This window comes from Phyllobates terribilis, unplaced genomic scaffold (assembly GCF_046119375.1).
Source record: "Phyllobates terribilis strain yellow unplaced genomic scaffold, ASM4611937v1 Scaffold_1__5_contigs__length_1240528914, whole genome shotgun sequence".
NCBI lineage: Eukaryota > Metazoa > Chordata > Amphibia > Anura > Dendrobatidae > Phyllobates > Phyllobates terribilis.
Window position 1 is genome coordinate 1150604225 of NW_027362761.1, and position 18343 is coordinate 1150622567.

Below are 18343 nucleotides of genomic sequence, written 5' to 3' on the forward strand. Positions count from 1 at the left end.
AGTTATTCTTTCCTTTCGAAAGGTTCAAAGTCAGGTTGCACTGTGATTTGATATGCACCTGAGACCACTGACATGAGAAGCGTTCGGGGAGTGGGTTACCTCCATGACATTCCTTGGTTATTGATAAACTGTTTTACTACATACTGTTTAACATTGCCTGCATGACATTAATAAATGAAGTGGGTAGCATATCTAATTAGACTCGTTTTGCATGCCGAACATTAAAAAGAGCTTGCTATGTAGTTTGTTTTCATGGCTTTTTATACGTTTTTTTTTTGGCCTTATGTGACTTTATGGAACGAAGAGAAGATCTCAGATAATGCAGCGGATTGTTCTAGTATAGAAAGCATCAAGTATATACACAATTTAAAAATCATTTGCTTTTTTTACACAAATTATAAAAATGAAACAAATATTATAATATAGTATAAACATACTTAAAGAAGCTGTCCACTACTAGGACATCCCCTTCTCATACCCCTCACTTTGCCCTGATAAAATAAAAAAGCTTATACCCACCTCCCGTGCCGGCGCCGTTCCAGCAGTGTTGGCACTCGCGGTCCCGGGGTTTCCGTGCTGTTATTGTGACACATGCGCCTGGTGCCCAATCAGCGCTGGCGTCAATGTCCCCGCCTTTGGACAAATTGAACATGAAGAGGAAGTCAGAGATCACCTGCAGCCCGACTTCCTCTTCATGTTCAATTTGACAGGAGGCAGGGATAGTGATGCCAGCGTTGACTGGGCTCTGGCGTCACATGTCACAATAACCACACGTGAGCCCTGGGACCGCGAGTGCTGACACCGTGGAAACGGCGCTGGCAAGGTGAGGTGAGTATAAGCTTTTCATTTTGTCGGGGCCAAGCGTGGGGTATGAGAAGGGGTTGTCCTACTAGTGGACCATCCCTTTAAATACCAAAGAGAAAGAGTAAGAGTAAGAGTATTTGAGAGGTCATCAACAACTTAGATGAGAAATGAAATATGAATTTGGTACATCTTTCGTAAATGAGTGAGAATACATTTCTGCTAGAATTCATGCCAATAAATATTGTGAATTTATTGACCCGAGATAAGTCATTCCCCTCCTGCTACCTTTTTATAAAAATGAAGATGATGTAAAAATCACCAAAAGTCAAAAACTTTTTCTGCAACTATGAATATTCACCACACCCATGGGAGTGGTGAATATTCAAAGTCTTTAACAGCGGGCACACTGACCGCAGAGCGCAGCAGGAGCCGCGCTCCGGCTACAGTGTGTGCGCTATTAGGGAGAATAAATGGTCACTGCTCCCCACGCACGCAGTCCCGACGTGGGGAGCAGTGACTATTCCGGCACAGAGCGGGACACAGGCACAGTGTGCTGGTTATTAAGGAAAATGAATATTCACTGCTCCCCACACCCATGGCCCCCCCTCCACCCACAGCCATAGTATTTATGTATATCGGACTATAAGACGCACCTCCCACTTTCCTCCAAAATTTTGGAGGAAAAAAGTGCGTCTTATAGTCCGAAAAATATGATATGTTTCATCACCCAAACAATGGAGAAACTTTGAGCAAAAAATTTTGCGACTTTTAAAAATGTTTTTCTAAAAACATCTGGCAATGCAAATTTGCTTAACTGTATTCAGAACTGCCATAACATTGAATGAGGAGAGCCGGCTCGTGTACCACCATCTCTCCAATCATTGGAAGATGGATACTGACCAGACAGGGGGATTGGTGACACTCACTTTGAAGATACGAGCTGGTGCCAGAGGTGGGGGTGACTTTTATGGCACATCCTATGGGAGAGAACACTTATTAGTTATCTTAAAACTTCAAAATTAGTAAGTTATTTAGTAAAAAACATGAAAATTTGGACTATGTATGAGGGATATAACTCTATATCATCCGTTTCACAGTTGAACAGTTTTATCCTGCTGCCACCTATAGCATCTTCACCTATCAGGAGATCAGAGGTCCACTGCCCACCATCTGCCAATTTCTATCCAGTACAGTTGTCAGATACTTAAGTCTTGGGATGTGGCATCATTAAAAATGCAGCGGACGGAATTAGTGAAAGGTCAGTGGACTACCGTTTGATCCCACTGCGGGATCCCACAATCCATCATGGCAGCTTCCAGTGTCAGTAAATGAAAGTTTGCATTCTATTGTGAGATCCCATACACTGACTAACCTAAACAATCTTTACTTAGAGCAAGGGTGAGGAACCTTTTTTCTGCCAAGAGCCATTTGGATACTTATACCATCCTTTGGGGGCCGCACAAATCGCGCACTAACTCTGCCCACAAAGTACATCGTGATGCTGGCACTGGTTTCATTGCACGCACCTCAGCACATGCTCACAGAGCAACAAGAAACTAAAGAGCGGGCCCAAGTGCTGCAGTCCCCAAAAGACTGCCCGGGGGCCGGATAATTGGCCCGCAGGCCTGAGGTTCCCCACCCCTGACTTAGAGCATGGTAAAAAAAAAGTTACCAATCAGGAACCAAATGATAAATGTGTGCTTTTAAATACCAGGGGTGATATTCAGATCCAAACTGGCCCTGATCTTGTATATCTATTGTACATATTTTATATAATATTTGTAACATATAACAATAAAACTATTAGAAAAACAGTCAACACATTACGCTAAACCGACAAATGAGAAGTTTATGGTAGACAATTGTGATCAGTTGCAGCTTGTACTAAAAAGTGTAAAATTTCATCTGTAGATTCAGTAGGCTTCCTTCTTTTTGGAATGTGCATGCAGCAAAAACACAAAAGGACATATTTAATAATAATAATAATTTTTATTTATATAGCGCCAACATATTCCGCAGCACTGTACAATTAAGTAGGGACATGTACAGACAATATAAACAATACAATGTATCACATTTCAATAGTTACAGGAGGAGTGAGGGCCCTGCTCGCAAGCTTACAATCTATATGGAAATGGGGGGACACAATAGGTAGAACATGGTCATCAGCCAGTATCTGTCTAACAGCAGTTACCATGTGGTATTTGGTGCATGGAGGATGTGGAGACAGATGAATACGCAGGGGCAGATTAAGATTAACATGTGGGAGGGAACAGGGGAGAGCTAGGTTGGTGAGTTGAGGTGCTAGGCTTGTCTAAAAAGATGTGTTTTTAAAGCACGTTTGAAGACATGGGGGCTTGATATCAGTTGGATCGTTTGGGGCAGTGCAAAACTGACGCAGCACAAGAGAAGTCTTGGAGACAGAGGTGTGAGGTTCAGATTAAGGAGGATGTTAGTTTCAAATCAGTTGCAGAACGGAGGGTGCGGGAGGGGTGATAGACAGAAATGAGGGATGAGATATAGGGCAGTGCAGAACTGTGGAGAGCTTTGTGGGTTAGAGAGATGAGTTTGTATTGTATTCTGATGTGAATGGGTAACCAGTGCAATGGCTGGCACAGGGTAGAGGCATATTTGCAAATGGAGTAAAGAAACACATGTCAAATAATCCAGTATATGTGCTAAACCTTAGATTCCTCAATGTATCCCCCTTTTACTCTGAGCAAAGCTTTGCGTGACCTTGGCATTCTCTCAAGCAGCTTCATCAGGCAGTCACCTGGAATGGCTTCCAATGAACAGGTATGCCTCATCAATAGTTCTGTAACGCTATTGCCAGCTTCCTTGCATGGTTCCCCTCCCCCCTCCATGGAGGGACGCTGGAATACGCACCGCCCCAGCCACGCAGTGTGGTCCCTTCCTCCTTGTGTTGTGCACGCCACAATTTCCAGCGGTACGCTGCCCTGTTCTTAAAGGACCAGCACGCACACCTGCAAGATGACCCCCAACCAATAGCTGAGAGGCATCTTGTTTAAAAGGCACCCTCCCCAATAGGGAGGGGTATAAGCAACTAGTTTCATTAGTGTGTTAGTGGTGCAACTAGTGGGTTGTTAGGTCCCCTGGTCCTGGTTTCGCCAGTGTCCTGAACCTGAGTCCCTGGTTCTTGAGTGGCTAGTCCTGGACCCGTAGTTCCTGGTCCTTGCGTGGCCTGTCCTGAACCCATAGTCCCCTGGTCCGTGTGCAGCCAGTACCTGAACCAGTATCAGAGACCCGTGTGTCTGAACGTTTACCTATCCGAATATTCCATGTATCCGGGCTGCTAAAACCAGTCTGCGAATCAGTCTTGTCTGAGACTCTGTGTCAGTAACCGTTCTGCAGATGATCCTGAACCTAGTAGTCTGAACGCAGCCTGAGTCCATGTCCGTGTCAGTAACCGTTCTGCCAGTAGATCCAGAACCTAGTAGTCTGAATGAAACCTGAGTCCGTGTCAGTAACCATTCTGCAGAGGATCCAGAACCTAGTAGTCTGAACAGAGTCCGAGCCTTATCCGTGTCTGCATACCTGACCCCGGGAGCCAGCAGCTGCAGTACCGGAGACGGCCTAGGAGTGGTACCTGGTGGCTATCTGCAGCTCAATCCTAACTCCACCATCAGGAGCTCCAGTGAACAACATGTAGCCACTTAGTTACGCCCTTCCTAGGTAAGCCCAACCCCGTGACACAGTGGGTCCACGAACCACGTGCGCCACCTGTGTGTAACAGTTTGCTTCAGCCATGGAACCCGCTGATCCCCATGGCCTTTCTCACTTGGAGCTATATTGGCTGTTTTGCGCGCATGAGCAACAGGAAAAAAAAAAATTCACATACAAATGCTGGATGCCTGACTGGAAGCCCTGACATTTGCTGCACCAACCCAAGTTGCAGCCCCTGTCGCTGCGTCTATTCGACCTGCAACTTATGCTCCTGGAAAGGAACCCGTCCTCTCAGATTCACCACGGTACTATGGGGATCCTAAGCAGTGCTATGGGTTCCTATGGGCTCCTAGAGCAGTGCATGCAGCATTATGAATATTGGGGCCATCACTTTCACTCCGATCAGGCAAAGGTGGGATTCCTTATGTCTTACTTAGCAGGAGATGCCCTAGCATGCCTCAACCCCCTATGGGAGAAAGGGGATGCTATCACCTCAGACCTACAGGCCTTTCTGGTGGCCTTCCGAAAGATCTTCCATGAGCCGAGTCCCGAATCATCTGCAAAATCTTCCCTTTCCAGCTTCCAGGAGCAAACCAGACAGATGCCGCGTATGAGGAAACTGTCACATCTTACTCTGTCCTTCCAAAAACCACCTGTTCCCCAGCCGATTGAGGCAACTACCCATTGTAGGGTTTTACTCACTCCCCTGCATTTGAGGTAGGCACAGGAAACGGTTTCTTTAAAATGTCCAAGGCAGGTTTATTATAACTGCATAAACCGCACTTTAGAAGTAAACAAAACACAGCCTTGTCCGGCACAGAGTGAAAAAAAAGAAAATAAAAAGTCCATTCAGTAGTGTGGGTTCGCCCGCTCATGGTCAGTGTCCTTTAGCAAAAACACCCTGGAGGTCTCCACACCTCCAGCCACAGACACTGAATGAGACACTCGGTCTCCATTCTATTTACAAAGCCACGCCCTGGGGTAGGGATATGTGAGCAGGCATTCCCTACCATCTCTTATGACTGCTTGTAAAACCCACCCTGGTGCCCTATTAACCTTCTCAGAACTATGCATGCTGGAGCATGCTTTCCCGGGTTTACATCACCGAAGCTACCAACCTCGATGATACATATCTCCCCTCAAGGACCTGTCCGGTGGCCATTTTACACCGTACAGAATCTAATAAGGTTGACTGTGTTTGGCTGGCTGAGCAGAAGCAGGAACTCAGTTGTGAAAAGGGATTGTGGTATTGCTGCGGTCTTTGTCCTGAGAAGTCCACAAAACTCCAAACCTTTTGGTCAGTAGGAGAGACTGTCCTTGGCAAGAGTATTCCCTCTTCTCTGATGACTGTGACTGTATCTGTGGCAAGTGGAGGCTTTGGCTCGACGTGAAAGTTCGTGCTGCAGCAGTGAAGAATCGGTGTCAGATTCCCGTCCGACAGCTCCAGAATCCGGTGATGGTGTTGTCAGGTGAAGGACAAGCCCTACCAAAAGACAGTCTAGTCATTTCCAAGCAACTAGAGCTTCAGATAGGAGAATTGTATTCAGAGAAGATCGCCTTCCATGTGCTGTCTGTTTTTCCCATAGGTCGTCCAGAGCTGAGAACTCAAGTGCCCGTTCTAGTCTGGAGAACTCATGTGGTGCTTCATTGGGGACAGTTGAGTCACAAGAGGTGTCTGGTCCAGATCCAGATCAGTCATCAGTGTCGCCATCTTCTTCGCCAGGTCTGCTAGTCGCCGACTCGCTATGTACTGGCATCTTGTAACAAAGGGAAGCAGAGGCAATGTCCCCACACAGTCCAGATGATTGTTCTAATAATCTGCTCCCTGGTAGCCTTGAGGACATGTCATCTTGGACCGGGCTGAAGATGGGCCTAGAGAAGGTATCTTCAGTTTCTAGGTGGTCTGTTGAAAAGAATGGTGATCGCATCTTCTAAGTCTCTGCAATACAGCAACCAGGAGGAGGAACTCCAGTTGGTTCTTAAGTCCTCAGGGGTGGTAGCTGATCTCAATGAATGTAGAAAGACTTCCCAATGCCAAGTTCCTGGTACTATACTGGCTTCGTCCCACTCTGAGAATGGCTTGATGGAGAGGAGCATCCTAGTAGTAAAGTTGGTGAGAGATGTCATGTTTCTTCTTGTGGACAGGAAAAGTCGTGGTCCTGAAGAGAAGTCATGGGAGTTTGTGATGAAGAGCCGGCCTCCAACTTCTCTACGGAGACTCTTCGTGGGTTTGAGAAAGAGGGGTCAAGTGTACATTGCCAAGGCCTAATACGTCTTCTTGATTATGCTTTGCTGGAGGCAGGGTTTAGTAAAATAACATAAGTAGTGCAGTGAAAGTAAGGCGAAAGTAAAAAACGAAATTGCAAACAATGTCCAAAAATAGTTAAAAGAAAAATAAAGAAAAAAAATTATGAAAATGCCTTCTCTATATTAAAAATCCTTTAATATGTCAAAAAAGAAAAACAACTTATCGTCACATCCATAACTACCTGCAGTAAAGCAATTATCACGGCATTTAACCTATATGGTGAATGTCATAAAAAAATCAAAAAGTGATCAAAAATTCACACCCTGATGCTATGATCAATCCTGATAGTCACCTTCTTTCATTCCCTCACTCCTTTCTTTTTGCTACGTGATGGCTTGGTGAGCTTAGCACTGCAATATTACAGGTCTTTTTGGAGGGCCACCTGTACAAATAAATTGCTCCAGTCACTACTTTGTTGTTCGCTGTAGGAGAATTTTAGTATGGATGATCATTTTGTTCGTTTTATCTAAAGTACTAAAAATGTATTGACCTTGGAGCTGTTATTAGGCTGTGGTGCCAAGAGGTTAAACAGACATAAAATGCGAGAGCAGTCAAAAAATTCACATTCCTGACATCAATAGCCTTTATCCTTTCAAGAAAATGTTTAGCAATCCTGTAATCTCTCTACAATCTTCTGAAAATCGCTATACATGTATAGCGCTAACAGTCCTAATTTAGAATTAACCCAGAAGATGATTGCATTTTTATAGTGTCATGTATACCGGTTAGTTAGGGACGTAAAGATCGTGACAGGGCCAGTGCGGGTGAGGGGCCCGCCGACGCCAGCGCAAACTTCAACTGGATATGCGTCCTTGGACGAAGATTCAGGTGAAGTGTATTGTGACACAGGTGTCCATGCCCACCAATACATGCTGCCGGACAGTCAGAAGCCAGTAGCTGACATTAGCGTGCACGTGACTGGGGGCGCATGACAGTTACATCATGCACTCCCATCGCTTGCATGCTGAAGTCAGCTGCCGGCTTCAGAAGAGGACACCGGGCGGCTGGGGAGCGGAGGGAAGGTGAGTAGAATCATTTAATTTTTTTAATATGCATTAAAGAACAGAACAGGAAATATATACCAGGATGGGGAATATATATACCAGGATATAGGACATATATACCAGGATAGGGGATATATATACCAGGAACGTGCCCAGGGTAAGGGACATATATACCAGGAAGGGGCCGAGGATAAAGGACATACAGTACAGACCAAAAGTTTGGACACACCTTCTCATTTAAAGATTTTTCGGTATTTTCATGACTATGAAAATTGTACATTCACACTGAAGGCATCAAATCTATGAATTAACACATGTGGAATTATATACTTAACAAAAAAGTGTGAAACAACTGAAAATATGTCTTATATTCTAGGTTCTTCAAAGTAGCCACCTTTTGCTTTGATGACTGCTTTGCACACTCTTGGCATTCTCTTGATGAGCTTCAAGAGGTAGTCACCAGAAATGGTCTTCCAACAATCTTGAAGGAGTTCCCAGAGATGCTTAGCACTTGTTGGCCCTTTGCCTTCACTCTGCGGTCCAGCTCACCCCAAACCATCTCGATTGGGTTCAGGTCTGGTGACTGTGGAGGCCAGGTCATCTGGCGTAGCACCCCATCACTCTCCTTCTTGGTCAAATAGCCCTTACACAGCCTGGTGTGTTTGGGGTCATTGTCCTGTTGAAAAATAAATGATGGTCCAACTAAACGCAAACCGGATGGAATAGCATGCCGCTGCAAGATGCTGTGGTAGCCATGCTGTAACATCCCTGGTGGCGTGCTTGCATAGTGTACCACCTCCCACCATGCAAGACCGCAATCTTACCTGTCAGTCCAGCCTGCAAACCTTGCTCCAGTTCATGCTGCGTGCATGTCTCTTGACTGACTGCTTAGGGCGGCCCAGTTACTTCCTGATTCTTATAGCTGCTGTGGGCACACCCCTAATGCGTCTCCAGCCTATTGCTGTGAGTCACTGGATATTTAAACCCCCTCCACCCAGAAGGAGGTGCCTGAGTAACACCTTCACTCAGTTTGTCCTTGCAACTGAATTGCCAGGTCCTACCCTGTATCTTGTCTGTTTCCGCCACTCTGGGGGCTGCATACCCAGACCTGTTATCTCTGACTTCTAGTCTGTTTCTGCCACTCTGGGGGCTGTATACCCAGGCCTGTTACCTGTGACTTGTAGTCTGCTTCCGCCACTCTGGGGGCTGTATACCCAGGCTCATTCTTGTATCTCATTGCAGTAGCAGTTCCTGTCTGAACTGTATCCTAGCCTGTTACCTGTCTGTCTCTATGTCCGTACCTTCCCCTTTCCTGCAGTATCTGAACCTGCACCTAACTCCTACTCGTTGTCTCTGTACTTCTGTTTGTGAGTTTTGTGTCCACTCACTACTTCATAGAAAGTACCTTGTGTGTATCTGGTTCTGCTTGTCCCTTTTCCCTTCCTCCGTATCTTCCTCCTGTGTTCTAGCCATCTTCCTGTGTTTTCCAGTCTGTTCCATGTGAACAGAGCCCTATCCTCTCTGCCTGCACCTTCAGCCCTGTTCGGCTCTGCTTGCTTACCGTGCCAGCGGTTTCTCTCTGCTCTGACTTGCCCACCGCTCCGGCGGCTTCCCTCTGCTCTGCCTTACCCACCACTCCAGCGGCTTCTCTCTGCTCTGACTTGCTCACCGCGTCAGCGGTTTCTCTCTGCTCTGACTTGCCCACCGCTCCGGCGGCTTCCCTCTGCTCTGCCTTATCCACCGCTCCGGCAGCTTCTCTCTGCTCTGCCTTGCCCACCGCTCCAGCGGTTCCGCTCTGCTCTGCCTTGTCCACCGCACCTGCGGTTTCGCTCCGCCTTGTCCACCGCACCTGCGGTTCTGGTCTGCTCTGCCTTGTCCACCGCACCTGCGGTTTCGCTCTGCTCAGCCTTGTCCATCGCACCTGCGGTTTTGCTCTTCTCTGCCTCGTCCACCGCACCTGCGGTTTCGCTCTGCTCTGCCTTGTCCACCGCTCCGGCGGTTACGCTCTGCTCTGCCTTGCCCACCGCACCTGCGGTTTTCGCTCCGCTCTGCTTGCTCACCGCACCAGCAGTTCCTCTCTGCTCTGCCTTGACCTCCGCTCCGGCGGTTTCGCTTTACTCTGCTTTACTACCGCATCTGCGGCTCTGAACCTGTCTCCCAGTCTGTACTGGACCCTATCCAGCTTGAGCTCCAGCCTGCTAGTACCTCCCTGTCTGCACTCCATCCGTGCTTGCCAGTGCCCACCTTTCTGCATACCAGCCGTACTTGCCAGTACCCACCTGTCTGCATACCGGCCGTGCTTACCAGTATCCACCTGTCTGTATACCAGCCGTGCCTGCCAAAACCCAACTGCCTGTATGCCAGTCTAACCTGCCTGTTCCTGCATTCCCCAGTGTGGGTCAACAACTGTGACCGGGGTCTGACCTGGAGTAGCACCTGGTCCCTCTGCTCAGTTCCTCATTGGTTCACGGAGTCGACTAAGCCGCAGTGCGACCTTGGTCGGATCGGGTTGATACTTAGTTACGCCCCTCCAGGCACTCCTCGGTTCATGGTACAGTGGGATCACTAATCACGCACACGCCAGTCAGTCCGGGCGTGTGCATAACACATGCTAGTTCAGTATGCCTTCAATTTTGAATAAATCCCCAATAGTGTCACCAGCAAAGCACCCCCACACCATCACACCTCCTCCTCCATGCTTCACGGTGGGAACCAGGCATGTAGAGTCCATCCGTTCACCTTTTCTGCGTCAGACAAAGACACGGTGGTTGGAACCAAAGATCTCAAATTTGGACTCATCAGACCAAAGCACAGATTTCCACTAGTCTAATGTCCATTCCTTGTGTTCTTTAGCCCAAACAAGTCTCTTCTGCTTGTTGCCTGTCCTTAGCAGTGGTTTCCTAGCAGCTATTTTACCATGAAGGCCTGCTGCACAAAGTCTCCTCTTAACAGTTGTTGTTGAGATGTGTCTGCTGCTAGAACTCTGTGTGGCATTGACCTGGTCTCTAATCCGAGCAGCTGTTAACCTGCGATTTCTGAGGCTGGTGACTCGGATAAACTTATCCTCAGAAGCAGAGGTGACTCTTGGTCTTCCTTTCCTGGGGCGGTCCTCATGTGAGCCAGTTTCTTTGTGGCGCTTGATGGTTTTTGCAACTGCACTTGGGGACACTTTCAAAGTTTTCCCAATTTTTCGGACTCACTGACCTTAATTTCTTAAAGTAATGATGGCCACTTGTTTTTCTTTACTTAGCTTCTTTTTTCTTGCCATAATACAAATTCTAACAGTCTATTCAGTAGGACTATCAGCTGTGTATCCACCTGACTTCTGCACAACACAACTGATGGTCCCAACCCCATTTATAAGGCAAGAAATCCCACCTATTAAACCTGATAGGGCACACCTGTGAAGTGAAAACCATTTCCGGTGACTACCTCTTGAAGCTCATCAAGAGAATGCCAAGAGTGTGCAAAGCAGTCATCAAAGCAAAAGGTGGCTACTTTGAAGAACCTAGAATATAAGATATATTTTCAATTGTTTCACACTTTTTTGTTAAGTATATAATTCCACATGTGTTAATTCATAGTTTTGATGCCTTCAGTGTGAATGTACAATTTTCAAAATCATGAAAATGCAGAAAAATCTTTAAATGAGAAGGTGTGTCCAAACTTTTGGTCTGTACTGTACGTGTCCCCGAAGTGAAAGCTTCGGTGATGTAGAACCCGGAGAAGCAGGCTCCAGCACACATAGTGCTGAGAGGAATTTAATGGGCCCGGATTACAGGGCCAGGTTTTACGAGCAGCTGAAAGAGCTGGGGGGGGGGGGACAGCTGCTCACTTACCTCCAGTCCAGGTCTTGGAAGGCTGATTTAAGGCAGCTGCGCCTGACTCAGTCTGTCTGTGTGTGTTGGGCTAGGTGAGCAGACCTTACATGTGCTGCTCAGACTCTGCTGGGGGCAGGGGAAGGCACTTTGTTTAAACGTCTGAGGCCGTGCTACATGGACTTATTATTTTGAGCTTTGTTCTGTTATTCCTTTTTGTGTCAGGAAAAGGCTGTTACTTTTGTTTCCTCACTGGTGTATGGACACTAAATAAACCACCAGTTTGTTTGAACCCGCAGACTGCATCACTGTGTGAACCTGTGCCTACCTCCAACGCGGCTCAGTGAGTACAAATCCCTACAACGCCCAAAAATTGAAGCTCATCAAGAGAATGCCAACAGTGTGCAAAGCAGTCATCAAAGCAAAAGGTGGCTACTTTGAAGAACCTAGAATATAAGACATATTTTCAGTTGTTTCACACTTTTTGGTTAAGTATATAATTCCACATGTGTTATTTCATAGTTTTGATGCCTTCAGTGTGAATGTACAATTTTCATAGTCATGAAAATACAGAAAAATCTTTAAATGAGGTGTGTCCAAACTTTTGGTCTGTACTGTATATATATGAGGATGGGGCCCAGGATAAGGGACATATATACCAGGATGGGGCCCAGGATATGGGACATACCGTATTTTGTGGATTATAAGATGCACCCCAAATTTTGGGGTGCAAAATAGGAAAAAATGTTTTTTTTTTTTAAATAAAATGGTGCGCCTTATAATCCTTTTTACCTGGGGGGCAGCGGTGGTGGAGCGGGGTTCACACATACTGGAGATTGAAGGCGGAAGCGGCAAGAGTCGGGCGATGCTGCGGGCCCCGTCCTCAGAAGTGTCGCTGATTCAAGGCGGTGGTGGTGGAGGTAGCAGGGCGATGCTGCGGCCCCATCCTCAGAAGTGTCGCTGATTCAAGGCGGTGGTGGTAGCGGGGCAATGCTGTGGCCCCGTCCTTAGAAGAAGTGTCGCTGATTCAAGGCGGTGGTGGTGGCAGCGGTAGCAGGGCGATGCTGCGGCCCCAGTGGTGGCGGAGCGATGCTGCGGCCCCGTTCTCAGAAGTCGGTGGTGAGCAGAGACAAGGTTCGATATCCCATACATAGCCCTGTGCTTCGTCTCCCGAGATCTCATTCTGCGCATGCTCCGGTGGCCATTTTGCCGAAGCACAGCGCAGGGCTATGTACAGGATATGGAACCTCGTCTCCGCTCACCACCGACTTCTGGGGATGGGGCCGAAGCATCGCCCCACTACCGCCGACATCACCACCGCCTTGAATCAGCGAGGGCCCGCGGCATTACCCCGCTACCACTGCAGCCGCCATCAACCTCCTGTATCTGGGATCCCGATCCGATGCCGCCCCCCTCAGGTAAAATACCGTAAGTTTGCATTATAAGACGCACCCCCTTTTTCCTCCCAAATTTGGGGGGGAAAAAGTGAGTGTTATAATTTGCAAAATATGGTATATACCATGATGGGGTACATACAGTGAGGGAAAATAAATATTTGATACAGTGCCGATTTTGCAAGTTTTCCGACCTACAAAGAATGGAGAGGTCTGTCATTTTTATTGTAGGTACACTAAATCTGTGAGAGACAGAATCTTAAAAAAATCCAGAAAATCACATTGTATGATTTTAACATAATTAACATTTTATTGCATGAAATAAGTATTTGATACAATAGAAAAAGAGAACTTAATATTTAGTACAGAAACCTTTGTTTGCAATTAGAGATCAGACGTTTCCTGTAGTTCTTGACCAAGTTTGCACATACTGCAGCAGGGATTTTGGCCCACTGCTCCATACAGATCTTCTCCAGATATTTCAGGTTTCGGGGCTGTCGCTGGACAACATTGAGTTTCAGCTCCCTCCAAAGATTTTCTATTGGGTTCAGGTGTGGAGACTGGTTAGGCCACTCCAGGACCTTGAAATGCTTCTTACGGAGCCACTCCTTAGTTGTCCTGGCTGTGTGTTTCGGGTCATTGTCATGCTGGAAGACCCAACCAGGACCCATCTTCAATGATCTTACTGAGGAAAGGAGGTTGTTGGCCAAAATCTCACGATACATGACCCCATCCATACTCTCTTCAATACGGTGCAGTTGTCCTGTCCCTTTTGCAGAAAAGCACCCCCAAAGTATGATGTTTCCCCCACCATGCTTTATGGTTGGGATAGTGTTCTTGGGGTTGTACTCATCCTTCTTCTTTCTCCAAACACGGCGAGTGGAGTTGATACTAAAAAGTTCAATTTTGGTCTTATCTGACCACATGACCTTCTCCCATGCCTCCTTTGGATCATCCAGATGGTCACTGGCGAACTTCAAATGAGCCTGGACATGTGCTGGCGTGCCCTGTAGGATTTTAATCCGTGATGGCGTAGTGTGTTACTAATGGTAATGTTTGAGACTGTTGTCCCAGCTCTCTTAAGGTCATTGACCAGGTCCTCCCATGTAGTTCTGGGCTGATTCCTAACCTTTCTCAGAATCATCCTTACCCCATGAGGCGAGATCTTGCATGGAACCCCAGATAGAGGAAGATTGACAGTCATCTTGTGTTTTTTTCCATTTTCTAATAATTATGATAACAGTTGTTGCCTTCTCACCAAGCTGCTTGCCTATTGTCCTGTAGCCCATCCCAGCCTTGTGCAGGTCTAAAATTTTGTCCCTGGTGTCCTTAGACAGCTCTTTGGTCTTGGCCATGGTGGAGAGGTTAGAGTGTGATTGATTGAGTGTGTGGACAGGTGTCTTTTATACAGGTAATGAGTTCAAACAGGTGCAATTATTACAGGTAATGAGTGCAGAGTAGGAGGGCTTATTATAGAAAAACTAACAGGTCTGTGAGAGCCTTAATTCTTGCTGGTTGGTAGGTGATCAAATACTTATTTCATGCAATAAAGTGCAAATTAATTATGTAAAAACTATACAATGTGATTTAATATAATCAATAATTACTTAAGGGAATTAGAAGGGTATAATGAGGGTTACAATTTCTAGGTAATTTTATAGACTAAGGACTACATCTAGTTAGTCTTATTGACTAAGGACTACATCCAATAACTCTGCCCATTTGGTAATTGGCCAGGAGGTTATAGGTGATTTAATCTTGACCACATTCAAGCGTGAATGCACATAAACACTTTAAATCTGATGTATTACCTGTGGAATGTAATCATGGATATTATACTTTGAAAAAATCTTCTTTATACTATGGTACATCTGTGCATGCTTTTTAGCCCAGCATTAATAGCAATTGTGGCACATTCATCCCCCTCCATTAATGTGTATTTTATTTCACTTTTTAATTTTTTCACCATTCTGTCTTTTATTGTGTGTTTTTATGATTTAAATATTTAATAAAGATTTCTATATATTTTTAATTATTAGTTATGTGCCTAATTTGGAGTATTTGTATATGGAGTCTCTAACATAATCAAGAAGTTTACAACCCATGGCACTGTAGCTAATCTCCCTGGATGTGAACGGCAGAGAAAAATTGATGAAAGGTTGCAATGCAGGATAGTCCGGATGGTAGATAAGCAGCACCAATCATGTTCCAAAGAAATTCAAGCTGTCCTGCAGGCTCAGGGTGCATCAGTGTCAGCTCTAACTATACGTCGACATTTGAATGAAATGAAACGCTATGGCAGGAAACCCAGGACGACCCTACTGCTGACACAGAGACATATAAAAGCTAGACGGCAGTTTGCCAAAATGTACATGAGAAAGCCAAAATCCTTCTGGGAAAGCATCTTGTGGACAGATGAGACCAAGATAGAGTTTTTTGGTAAAGAACATCATTCTACTGTTTACCGAAAATGGAAAGAGGCCTACAAAGAAAAGAACACTACCTACAGTCAAATATGATGGAGGTTCAAAGATGTTTTGGGTTGTCTTGCTGACTCTGGCACTGCGTGCCTTGACTGTGGAAGGCATCATGAAATCTGAAGATTACCAAAGGATTTTTGGTCGCAAGGTAGTACCCAGTGTCAGAAAGCTGGATTTGCATCCTACAGTAGGTCATGGGTCTTCCAGAAGGACGGAAACAAAGCGCTGGAGAATTCTGAAGTGATCAGCAATGAGTACGGATCTAAATCCCATTGAAGACCTGTGGAGAGATCTTAAAATTGCTGTTGGGAGAAGACCCCCCTAAAATATGAGGGACTTGGAGTAGTTTGCAAAAGAAGAGAGTGATCCTAAATTCCAGCTGAGAGGTGTAAGAAGCTTGTTAATGGTTATAGGAAGCAATTGCAGTTATTTATTGAAAAGGGTGTGCAACTAAATATTAAGTTGAGGGTGCTAGCAATTTTGTCCGGCCCATTTTTGGGGTTTTCTGTGAAATTATGTCCAATTTGACTTTTTTTGTGTTGTTCCAATAAACACAAAGGAAATAAACATGTGCATAACAAAACATGTGCAATTGCAACAATTTTCTGGGACAAATACTTAATTTTCTGGATCAATTTCAAGGGTGCCAACACTTTCAGCCATGACTACATATACCAGGATGGGGATATGTACCAGGATAGAGAATATATATACCAGGATGGGGAACATATATACCAGGATGGGGCCAGGATGAGGGACATATATACCAAGATAGGCGTCATATATAGTAGGATGGGGGGCATATATATCAGGAAGGAGCCCAGATGGGGGACATTACTACATAATTGGATAGGGGGGGGCAACTCATATGTCCTTATAGGATTTAGAATGCAACAAGCTCCAATACATCGGACCAACATGCGGGGGCAGAGTTGTGTGTACGTGTATGTGGGGGTGCTCAGGTCCAAATTTTTGCTTTGTATCTATTTTTGATAAATAGGTGCAGTCAGATGGTGACCCATATATCATGTGTGACTTGAGTTTAGGGCGCGCGTTTGAGGAGGGGGAACGCCCCCGAAATGTTGCGATTGTGATCTCACGTCGGTTACAACTGAGCCTCAGCAGTGCCTCCGAATGTCCTATACCGCTGCTTCTACTGAAGGGCTTTTTCAGCCCAGATCAACCGGAGGTAAACGCTATATGAGACTTTGTGATGAATATTGGATTACTGCTCTGATCAACCTGTATTTTTGGCCACCATTTTCTATTTGCGTAAAGAATATAGATTAATTTAAGGTACCGTGTCCTTGCAGTTTTTTTTGCATTGAAGACTGACTAGACCAACCAAGTCCTTTTTGCCATCCACTTCCAGATCTCTATGTGTGGCTTCAATTATAGTATAGCTGAGTATAACAACACCCTTACTTTCCTACACTCAGTCCGTTCTCAGTCTTCATCCCACGTTACTGCATTCATGTCCTACTTGGCTTTTGTGCGCCTTTTTGTTGTCTGTAAATGATCTTTCTCTTTAGTTTTCTGAGGCAACGCAATCCAACACATTGTTTTCTTTCAATAACAAGATACTGTTACGCCGCGGCCAAGGAGCTCAATTGTAAGGAGGAGGCATCCCTAGAAAGAGAACTATTTCTCAACAGCACAGCTCTATGAGAAATGTGGATTTGATACCAAACTCTGAATCGACATTGGTTTGTCACTGCTGATAGGATTAGTGACCATCAATAATAACCAGCATGGTAACATACCAAATACTAACCCATAAATTGAGTGATCAGTCAGTTGACAGCTGTCTTTCCCGACTTCCCCAAACACAAAAATACTAGGCTCAACCAAGAGCTCCTGTATTCTCTATGAGAGGTCCCATGCCAGAAAGATCAGAGATAGGCTTTTCTCTCTACTAAAGAATGGGCGACTGAATTTTCAACAGCTGGATCCTTCTCTTGACCCTTGCGGGGCAGAGTCACTAGTCCTCCATACACATTACACAGACGGCTGATATGAGCGGGTTTGGCTGAGTTTAGTCTAAGGCTATGTTCACATTGTGTTTTAGCCTATGTACAGTCACTGTAATGATGCAGACAGAGTCTGTCAGACATCATTTTCAACCGTCTGAGTCTGTGTGAGGCACCAAAACCCAGTCAACCATATCTTAGAGTCCACCTAAGTAGATGTATACGGCCAAACATGATGTCTGAATGAACACACAGTGACTAAGTCTCCATCATTTCAGTCAATAGCCCGTATGCCCAAATCCTATTTTCCAGAGCATCAGACGTAAGCCCCAACCACAGGCTAAAACATGATGTAAACATAGCCTTATGTGAATGGAGCCTAAACCCTTTAACGCTTGTTAAACCATTTTGTTTCCCCATCATCTGTCTGAGAAGCAGCCTGCTGCATCAAGAGGTCAAGGGTGTTCAGGCTTCCGTTTTTCTTTCTGGATATACACAATCCAGTCAATTAAAGAGAAGTTTCATATGTGAACAATCCACGAGCAGCATGTGTGACGCCCAGCTGCGCTTGGTATCACAGATCCTGGAAGAGTGCATTGATGGATTCCTCCACAAGTGGCCCCCATAACCGTTCACACATCTCCACCTTCCACCTCAGACCAGCAGAGGGAGCCCGTTGGGGAGATAAATAGGGAAGGTGGAGCCAGGCAGCAGTTAGTCTAGACTGGAGTCGACAGAGAGCCAAACCTGTTGAGAGAGTTCCTGCAGTCAAGAAGCCTGAGAGAGGTCAGTCTGCAGTGGAGCAGAGTCTAGACTCAGTTGTAGCTCAGAGTAGTGAGCTTTAGGTGTGCCGGCGCCATAAGATCGGTGAAGCGCGGCAA

The 18343-nt window shown here is 45.8% G+C and overlaps 1 long non-coding RNA gene across 5 annotated transcripts in view; it reads right to left on the reverse strand.

Moving 5' to 3' along the window:
• LOC141162391 (uncharacterized) overlaps positions 1 to 18343 on the reverse strand; it is a 70489-nt gene that overhangs the window by 42925 nt on the left and 9221 nt on the right. For 3 of the 5 annotated variants that reach the window (XR_012250773.1, XR_012250775.1, XR_012250771.1), the window contains exon 2: positions 1705 to 1781. This is a non-coding gene — a long non-coding RNA (uncharacterized lncRNA). The remainder of the gene's footprint in view (positions 1 to 1704; positions 1782 to 18343) is intronic. The other 2 variants (XR_012250774.1, XR_012250772.1) reach the window with 1 other exon arrangement.